Raw genomic sequence first — 10,844 nt, 5'->3', positions numbered from 1 at the left:
CATTTTTCATGGCGGCAAATTTAAATCATTTTTAAAAAGTAAAAAATTATTATTAATTAATTCAACCAAAGTAACTTCTATGTCAAACTTTGTTGACATTTAAGAATTAATGCTGCCAGCCTATTCTCTAGCGAATTTTTAACCAAGGTCAGTTTTGGAAGTACTAGGCCGGGAATTTAACGTTCCCGGCGGATTTTGAATCATGCAAAACCGTCGATAACGGCCGGCGGCATGAAAAGTACTTTTTCGCGCAATCTTGTTATAGCTAACCTACTTACAATTGTTGTTGACACAATCTGAATGTTGAACTTAACAACCCTAATGCTGTAAGTCGGCGCATCTGAATTCCTCCAGTTTACCTGATTTAATCCGAACACCCAAAAAGGTCTACTTAATCCTTCGACCGAGTTCCTCCAGAGTTATCAATACCACCTAGACCACATGTAACACATTTAATTTACAATTTTGTCCGACTGATATTGTGATAGATTTTGAAATAGGAATTCACAAGGCAGTTCATTTTAAGTGACCCACTGCTAAAATAAATGGTTGCCGTTTTCATCAAGCACAAGCATGGTACAGAAAAATCCAGTCTTTGGGGTTAACAAAATTTTACAAAGATGCCAATTCAGTAGAGGGGCATTTTTTAAAATTGTTTTTCGGAATGCCTTTTTTAAAGCCTATTTATGTTGAAGAGTATTTCTTAGAATTATGTGAAATACTACCTTGCAACAACTCTGGTATTGTTCAATTCAGTGATTATATAGTTTTTAATTACATCAGTGAAGAAGCTGTATTTCCTCCCCACATATGGGCAAGTGCTTCCAATGTATCATATCGCACAACAAACGCATGCCAATCATTTCATGCGAAATTTAACACAAGTTTTTACCAAAACCATCCTAATTTGTATCAGTTTATTGAAGTTTTATTGCAGTTTCAATCCGAAATTTATGCCAAAATAAAAGGTGCAGCAAAAATAAAAAAAGTTAGTAGACCAACCAGACTAAACCAAGAATTTGTCTCAAGGCAGATTGTGCAATATGAAACAGGGCAAATAACAAGAAAGAAGTTTCTATTTTATTACAATGGCCCATGATATCAGTAATTAGTGCTGCGCTAAACCTTAATCCTTTCGGCAAGGTGTTCTGGAGGAATTCGGATAGGGGAGTATAGCTACCTGAGGCTTGGTGGAGGAACTCGGATGCGTCCCTGTAAGTAAATAAGGACACCGATACCTGGGCGTATCCGAGTTCCTCCCGGTGGTCACTTCTTTACCTGCATAACCCTTTTTAACGGACGAGTTCCTCCCGAGGTTATGGGGGATTACTGCGATAGGTAGTCGACGAGTGGTAGCCGGACTAGATTATAATGACGAGTATTTTGCTTGAAATTGGCAATAAATACACTGATGAGAGGGAGAAACAATTTTATTTACAGGGGTAAGCCATAGGGTTTTACATGCTAATTTTTCAACCCCCTGTTAACTTTATTTTTGTGAAAATTACAAAGCCTAGCACTGTTTTTATATTAAACAATAATATTATTTAGTCATTTAAAAAAAACTCAAGGTATATCTGTTTTTGCAATAAAAAAAACTTTTGAATACATCTGCAACGTATACGGTTATCACTTATTACATAACTTTCTGGCTTGACAAAATTTCTCACCATTCACTACAAGTTTGCCTTTTTCACTCAGTTTCCATGCTGACGCTTTTATAGAAATAATTAAACTAAAAATTTTACTTTGAAATGGGCCTATTTATAAGTGAGATTTACCCCTGCACCCCATCAAAAAATAGATGGTTTTAATTATTGGTCGCAAGAAGTATGTCTTCTTATAAAGAAATTTTTAATTTAATATTTTAGGAACGGCAATGTAATTCCTAATTACCCGATCATTCTTACCACCGTTCAATACCTGCTACAAGACCTGAATATTTCGTATAAGCGATTGTGCGAAAAACGTTGTGGGATATACGGTTAATAAGTGTCATAACAGAATCTCGAAAGTTGAAAAATCTCGATTTTTCAAACTCTTGCTCGATTCTGTTGTAACGCACTTACTAACCTTATATCCCAATATACTATACCTGACTCCTACTATGCTGATTCAAGGAGAGATGTGGCACTTTGCCTGTCTAGGCAGGTAATAGTAGATTACATACCGAGGTGGGAAGTGTTTCATTCCTGTCTCAAACATTAGTTCACCTCGGCTACGCCTTGGTAAACTATCTTAACTCTCGACAGGAATGAAACACCTCGGTATATAATCTACTATTACCTGACTCCGACTATGCCTACTTACTTACTTCTACAAATATTTTGAAGTCTAATAATTAATAAATAATAATTAACTGGTTCCATTTAATTACCATTATCTAGTTATAATAGTTATTTACTCTCTAAAATATAAATCTCCATCTTCAAATAGATTAAACAATAGATTAAGTAACAGTATAGTGGTAGTCGATAAAATCTTGTATGCAACACGACAGTAAAGTATCTATCGAACTCGTTTGCTTGCTCGATTCGGCTTCGCCTTGTCTCGCAATCTGCAAACTTTACTGCCTTGTTACATAAATCGTTATTTTCATTCATCGTTTAGCTAGTAGGAAGGTCTATGAGAAAGAGAAGAATAAAGTGGGGGTTGTCATTTAAAAAATTGGTGATGATATCATTGCGCAAAAACTAATGACGTTATTTAAACAAATTGCACGTCACATGACGGCATTTGTCGAAATAAAATCGACCTATCCGAGCGATTTTCTTAAAAATATCAGATAACGCTATTATGAATTTTGTTCCTTACTTTATCACCACACTGTACATTTCAAAACAACTTGGACGAAATACTGCCCAACTCGTCAGTTATATAGCAGATTTAAAACAACTTGCTTTTATAACTCAAGTACAAAATAAAAAAATTGCAAACAAAATTAAATACAATTTACCAAAAACGTGATGTTTCGTTTCAACTCGTTTAAAACAGATTGTTGTTATCTAAAAATCGTATTTATAAATCTTAACGATTAGAGATTGTCCACAAAAACATATCAAAAATAAACTAACAATTTTATCTTTCTTATATAATTTTATCATATTGAGGGGTTTTTCCTGTATTTTACAACTGCAGAAAAACAGTATTTTACAGTCTTTTCTATCTTCCCACGCTTTACAGTTTGAGTGGAAAATTGTATATTTTTCAATGAGCGGATAATGATGGTTATTACTCCCTCGGATAAATTACGCTACTCGCCTGCGGCACGTGGCACAAACTCATCCTCATAAGTAATAGCCATTATCCGCGAATAGAATACTATACTTTTTCTACGACTCTGAAGAGAATTTGATAAATAAGTTTCATTATTAAACAAACTGAAACTGAGGTTTTAAAATTATTACCTACTTTGTATACTAACTTGATACCATCACATTAAGATTTGCGATTGGACTTCATAAACTAGTTGCTGTGATATTTGCAGTGAGTTTTGAAATTATTATTCAACGGGCCGTTGATAATGAATCCTGTTATCCAATGAAAAACATTTTAATAATTTACAGTATTATCCAATAGGAGTAGAAAAAATGTATTATAAGGAGTGTCTCAAAATTCGCGAATTCCGAATTCAGAGCGTTGTAGGGGATTACTTCAGTTGTGCAAATATGGAAATAAAACAAAAATCGGGACTCCCCCCACAAAGATTTTCTTCAAATACACGACGCGTAGTGCTTATAAAAAAAAATAAAAGGCCCTTATAAACGTGTATCACATGCTATTTTTTATTATACCGGCAATACAATCTGAAAATTATAACAAAAAAAGTAAATTGAAATACCATTTCCGAAGAATAATAGAAATTGTAAATTGTTGTTGTTTCGTTGCTATTATAAATTTTCTATAAATGTCTATTTGTCATTGTTCAAAGGGTAGGTGAATTTGTTGTTACCTAAGCAACCCTTAAAGCTTTAGTGTTTTAAAACCCCTTTTTCGCACGCATTTTAGTGTCAAAAACAGGGATTATGATTCAGGTATAATAAAAAATAGTATTTTGTCACTGTGGATATGAAGACTGCTATGTATTGAACAAAATTAAAGTGCTTATATCTTCTTCAGGAAGAGCGAATTTTTTTTCTAAATATTTTTCGAGCTCCACAGGGTACTTCCCTACCACGCTCTAAATTCGGAATTCACGAATTTTGAGACACCCTGTATATGTTACCGCTAATAAGGGAAATCTGGTTTTATGCACAATACCCAGAGATTTTAGTTAATATAGGATGTCTCAGCTAAAACTTTCGAGCCTAATATCTCAGTTATTTTCCGACGGATTTTTGTGAAATTTAAAATGCAGATATGTATTTTAGACAGTGAAGAGTAAAATCCCATTAACCCAAGTCTTAAAAATGTAATTTTTACATGCCTTTTTAAAATGTTAAATCACTTAAGATTTATATCAAAAAATTGGTCGTTAACAAAAAATGCTGTAAGGAGAAACTCGTCCTTGAAAGACGTCTGGTTTGCAATAAAAAAGAAAAAAACTGTGTTCAACGTGGCTGCAAATGCAAAAACGTAGACGCGTATGAAACAAACACGCACTCTCGCCGAATTTTGGTCACCCCGTCACCCCTCTTCGCATAAACGCAGGTGACATTTATATTTCTAACCTTACAAACACTTACAAAGTTAAAGACAACATTTGGATGAAACTTATAATACTGGATGCTTTAATTCTTCCATAAAGGACTAAAACACGATCGGGATATTTTAGCAAGGTAATTTAGTTCACGTACGCTTACTGTGTCTTCAAATAAACTGACGACTCTCTGAACCTTAAATTTTGTAAAGCCTACATTGGATAGTGTTCCACGAGAAAACGAACTGTGTCATTGAAATTTTTACGATACCCTTCATAGGCAAAAATTGTTTCCTTTTTCAACAACGTTAAAATTTCTGCCATTGTAGTCTATTTTGAGAGTTTTTTTTTTTCAATAAATTTACACACTGATATTTCTAATAAAGCGCCCACGTTTGACAGATTATAAGGGGTGTACAAAATGTTGCTTGGCAACTTTTCATCAATTGTTTCAAAAGGTGACTGCTCAAATAATAAAAATAATAAAAGTTTTGGCACAAAACAATAATCGGAAATTTCTCTTAACAATCAAATTTATCCAAACACTTATTAGTTATCATAAAGTACAAATTAATACTTAACTAAACTTCACTATTAAATTAAGTAAAGTGGCCCATGGTCCTCTACTAAACGCAATTTTCTGCGGATATCTCTTATCAGGCGCTGGACGGACTTCAGATCAACTGCTCTCGTAAATTTTTCGTAAATTTGCCGTCTTAGTTGTTCCTCATTTTGGGCTTCCCACCCTCTATCATAAACCTTCCGAGACACTAAAGCCCAAAAATCCTCGATTGGGCGAGCCTCTGGCAAGTTTGGAGGATTGTCGTGTTTAGGGACAAAAGGTATGCGGTGATGTTGAAGCCAGTTTTGGGTGTCTCTAGAGTAATTTTCGGGAGGTTTAGACGTAGTATGCCTTGCTCGCACTCTGTTATTGTGCGATAAATCGTTCTACGTGAAACATTTTCATTCTCTAAGATTCGGAATATTTCAGCATTGGGTACTGTTACGTTATTATTTTAATTCCCTGTTCCCAGGTAATCTACAAATTTAATAACGATTTTTTTTTCTTTGGCTTCGCGTCGGCTCCACAATTGTTGCCTCGAGAGCGCTGCGACCTGTTCGGTGAAGAAGGCGGACTGCCCGGAGTTTAGGAGAATGATACAACGTGGTATCTTAAACGAAATGTTTATTTACCCAAGGAGAAAAGAAAAAAAAGAAAAAGCCAACAATGCGTTCAGCTGAACTTTTTCTAAGAAAACGCTGCCATCAGTATCAACTGATTAGATGTAAGCTACGGTTTCTTAGAGAAGTACGTCGCGTACAACTCACGGTAAGTCGTGCGCTGCGCACAACCGCGTAAATCTAATCTGTTGATACTGATGGAAGCGTTTTCTTAGAAAAAGCCAACAATGCGTTCAGCTGAACTTTTGTATGTATCTGAAAATAATTTCAAAGCATAACAACTAACGAAATGACTTGAGTTTGCAAAAGAGAAAAAAGGTCTAAAAAATAATATACCGGGTGTCGTCGCGAAGAGTTAAGAGGGAATAATGTCACTGATAAGTGATAACAATCACAAATAAAAATTTCTCCAGATTCTAAATAAAAAATGTGACTATTCTGATAACTCTAAAAAATTTAAACAACCAAATAATTCAGATTTGTTGAGAAGTAGTCCGTGATCAAATGTGATGGAAAAATCCGTAAGTATAAATAATGTTTGTGTGAAACACAGGATCAGTGTTATCAGTGATACATTGGGTAATAATTGAGAGATTAATGGTTATGGATCATCCGCAAATGAGTTATTAATTTTTTTCCTTGAAAATAAAGTTCATCGTAGAAAACCAAAAACTAAGGAAATTTATTTATAATTGAAATAATTCCATAAATAAGAACGGGTTGTCCTTGAGTCGGTACTGCACAACAAAGGGGCAATAAAATTAGAGGGTATAATGGAATTATGTATTTATGGTATTTTCTCTCCTATTGTAAAATGATTTACAATTTAAGTCAAAATTGACTATTTTTCGAGGACTTTAGCAATGGGGAGCGAGACGAGAGCCTTGAATTAATGGCAAGGGTTACGGGAGACCCGGATTAGTTGCGTCGAATTTATGACATCTCTAACAAGTAGGTACCTACATTTTCTTTAGTAGGGATTAACGAAATTCTTAGCGTCCAATTTATGGACACCCTTTGAAACAGAAAGTTTAAAAATAATTATTTTTCGGTGACAAAAATTGAAACTGATATTAACCAGAAAAACCAGGTGATGGATATAAGTTTCCTTTTATAAGAACTCATCAACTGTCATTACTTCTTGAATGATGATTACAATGATTAAAATTGATGGATTAAGGGTCCAGTTGACAAGCAATTGAACACTAATAAAACCTTAATACAATTAGAAAATGAATTTAATACGCGAGTAGTGTGCAAAGTGGATAATAAAACATAATAACTAGACATTTTAAAATCATTATAAATACATAATAACATCTTTTTCACAAATACATAGACATACACAAACATTTTGAAACGATTTTAATATCCACATTGTCAATAAGTGATAGGACAAAAAAATAAATTTCCAAAATAAATTTTTGTGAAATTTTGAAACAATTTTAATACCCACATTAGCAAAAATTGAAGGAGTCTTGCAAATTTGTAAAATTAATTTTTGTGGCAGGTCAAGTTGTTTCGATCGACAAGAAGGTCTCATTGTTTTTATTGCAGTTGCTGTTTAGAATATCACGATCAGATCTGTATGTATGTATGATTGTATGTATGTATAAACTTTATTTTGCCCTACGGGCTTTAAAGGATTCCTGTATACAGTTTTGTCTAAAAAAAAACTTACAATTCCAAAACAAATTAAAATAACTTTTTTTTTATTCCCCACCCCTCTCCTTCTCTATCGTTTCCCTCCTCTTCCATACCCCTTTCATCCATCCTATCTCCCTTCCGTCTTCTCTCAGTAGCAGTAAGTGAGCTTTATTTGCTCTACGGGCTTTCTGATTCTCCCCCCCACTCCTTTCATTCTCTATTCTTTCTCTCTCCTTCCATTTCTCTTTCATCCATCTCCCTGCCGTCTTCGCTTCATATTTCTCCCCGTTCCCTTCTCTCCCTCTTTCTCATTTCGCCGCATGTGTCGATCGTCTCACTATCCTCGCGTGACCTCCTGCACCTACTCTCTTCTCCTTCCGTCCCATTCCTGTTCTCTCTCTCCTCGTTCCCACCTCTGAATCACAATCAAATCTGAAAATCTAATGAGAAAAGGGAATAATTTAGAATTATTAATCCCATCATTAGTTTCTGTAAAAAATGAATATTATAAATGGAACCACAAACAACCTTATAAAAAATCATAGAATTTCTAGATATGGTATGGTGCTGGTAATGTTTACTGAACCATTTTCAATTCACATCACATTGATTTGGAGAATGTACACTGAGTTTAGTTAAACTCCACTAATTGCTAAGCAAACGTACAAACTTAAGCTTATTTACTACAAACAGATAAGGAAGACATGTGTTAATCCATGCAGCACGTGATGTGTCAAGAGCCTTATTATTTTTAGATAGAGTGACACAGTTAATAAATTTAAGAAAGCGTGATTTATAATCGTTAAGCGTAATTAATATTACATCTTGCATAACACTTATACTTAAAACTATATTTAGGCAAATGATTGAACTGATAGCAAAGAACGCAACGGTTGAAAATAACTCGCCAGGTTTTGTTAGTTAAAGTTTGACTACTCATCACCGGTATAGGACGATTGCGCCGGTATTACCTGAGAGGTTTTAAGCCGATGGTACGATTGCGCCGAGGCGACCCAAGTGGTTGTTAATGCCTGGGCACGATTGCGCCGCACCCCTAATTCTGTAAGCCCCTCAATAAAATACAGGTAGTAGGTAATGGTGGGCCCCAACGATGTTTAAAAGCAATTGGGCAGGGGACGATTGCGCCGATATGACCTGCCATAATCCGGGGTCTCCCAAACTACCTGTAATCCACAAGTACGATTGCGCCAGTACTAAGTTTAATCCCTTAACGGGAAGGGTAAGTGGAAAAGTACCTGTACCTGTTTGCAAATAAAGTTGGGGTAGTTGAGAATATTCGGACAGCGTTTTACTAAAATCATTAGTTTGGTCCAACCATATTCAAGTGATCGCTGGAATAAACGCTACAATGGAGAAGATGCTTAGTGAACGTGGCAAGATTCTTGTAATTTTCGAAAATTTTAAATTCCGAAATATACGTATGTATGTAGTTTGTATATATTTTTTTGTAAATAAATGGTTTGTTGAGAATCTTTTATATTATTTGGTTTTCATAATTGCTTTTAAACATCGTTGGGGCCCACCATTACCTACTACCTGTATTTTATTGAGGGGCTTACAGAATCAGGGGTGCGGCGCAATCGTACCATCGGCTTAAAACAACTCAGGTAATACCGGCGCAATCGTCCTATACCGAAGCAATCATGAAAACCAAATAATATAAAAGATTCTCAACAAACCATTTATTTACAAAAAAATATATACAACACCTTTTTCCGTGCTTCCACAATTACGGAATTTAAAATTTTCGAAAATTACAAGAATCTTGCCACGTTCACTAAGCATGTTCTCCATTCTGGCGTTTATTCCAGCGATCACTTGAATATTGTTGGACGAAACTAATGATTTTAGTAAAACGCTGTGTGAATATTCCCAACTACCTCTACTTTATTTGCAAACAGGTACAGGTACCTTCCTAATTACTCTTCCCGTTAAGGGATTAAATTTAGTACCGGCGCAATCGTACCTGTGGATTACAGGTAGTTTGAGAGACCCCGGATTATAGCAGGTCATATCGGCGCAATCGTCCCCTGCCCCTCATCACACCACACTGACATTGCTGTTAATTTTAACAAGATGTTCGACATGTTATAGTGTTGAGAAACATCAACAATTTTATTTAGTAGGTAAACAAGTTTGATTTCCTTAGCAGAAAAGTACATCTTCTAAAATTGTAGCTGAAAACCAGCAGGATTCGTGAAAAGAGAAAGATCGAATTTAGTTAGCTATAAATCTTAAGTTTGATTTTTTGGTTTTGCACTCATTTCTCAGTAGGTATGTTAGTTTGTCACGATATGACTCTATCGGTTTAAACAGATAATGGTAGATTATTATAGATTGATTATAATAAATTATTCTAATTATACATACCGTTCATTAACTAGAATCTAGGGGAAAACAATAGGTAAACGTTCTGACTTGACTATAATTGGACGGGCACATAAGGTGTTTCTTAAGCACTAATCAACTATAAAAGACTGTATAGCAGAAATGGAACAAAATTGAAATTGGATACAAAAGTTTATCATAGAGATTAAAGAAACATTTCAACAAAAATCCAGTTTAATCGAATTGGAAGTACATTTATAAAGTTTCTTGCGCATGTTTGTTGAACTTTATTATTTTTGTGTCTGTTTGAATAAGTTGTTGATTTTTTCGGTATTGTAATCTAAATTGACTAAGTTATTTCCTGTACACAGCGCAGCCTAAATTAGTAAAGTAAAACAACTTCTTATCTCCAAATATAAATTATTTTGTTCAAAATATGCTTCGATAAGAATTACAGTCTGTTGGTACATAATACTAAATATCATTCTACAAAAATAACTCCAACCTATCTTAATATTTAATTTAAATTCAAAATGGGTATTCCAATTGGTAATTTTGACGGGGGCAGCAGAGTTCCTCCCGGCGGTCAAAAATTTTAGGGTCTTGTAGCAGGTAGTGGACGGTAAGGGATTAGTGCTGGTGATAAGAATTATTGGGTAATTAGAAATTATATTGCCTTTCCTAACATATTAAATTAAAGATTTCTTCTATTATAAATAGCCACATTTCAAAGTAAAAACGGAAAAAACAAGATTCTCTACCTAACTGCACACTTTAAAAACGGCCACATAAATAGACTACAATTTGTAAATATTTGCACACTATTGGTCAATATCAACTGTTTTCATAACATGAGTGAACTTGTCGTTTAAATTTTTTGAGTTTCATCATGAATAGGGCCCGGATTTTAGGCAATTAAAAAGTCGGAAATAGGTGCCTAAAATAGTCCCTTAAACTACTGCAAATAGTCCCTTAAAAACTGAAAATAAGCCATACTAGGTCCTTAAAGTTGTGGTTAATTAAATTA

At 34.5% G+C, this 10,844-nt stretch overlaps 1 long non-coding RNA gene across 1 annotated transcript; it reads right to left on the bottom strand.

Annotated features, from left to right (window-relative positions):
* Nucleotides 1–7,045: 7,045 nt before the first annotated feature.
* LOC138126808 (uncharacterized) lies at nucleotides 7,046–10,596 on the bottom strand. The gene is made up of 2 exons (XR_011157972.1): nucleotides 9,860–10,596; nucleotides 7,046–7,908 (listed from the first exon to the last, which is right to left on the bottom strand). It is a non-coding gene; the product is annotated as an uncharacterized lncRNA (long non-coding RNA).
* Between the last annotated feature and the right edge of the window lie 248 nt (nucleotides 10,597–10,844).

Source organism: Tenebrio molitor, chromosome 3 (assembly GCF_963966145.1).
Source record: "Tenebrio molitor chromosome 3, icTenMoli1.1, whole genome shotgun sequence".
Taxonomy (NCBI): domain Eukaryota; kingdom Metazoa; phylum Arthropoda; class Insecta; order Coleoptera; family Tenebrionidae; genus Tenebrio; species Tenebrio molitor.
The sequence above is the reverse complement of the archived record's forward strand: the minus strand, read 5'-3'. Positions and strand labels throughout refer to the sequence as shown.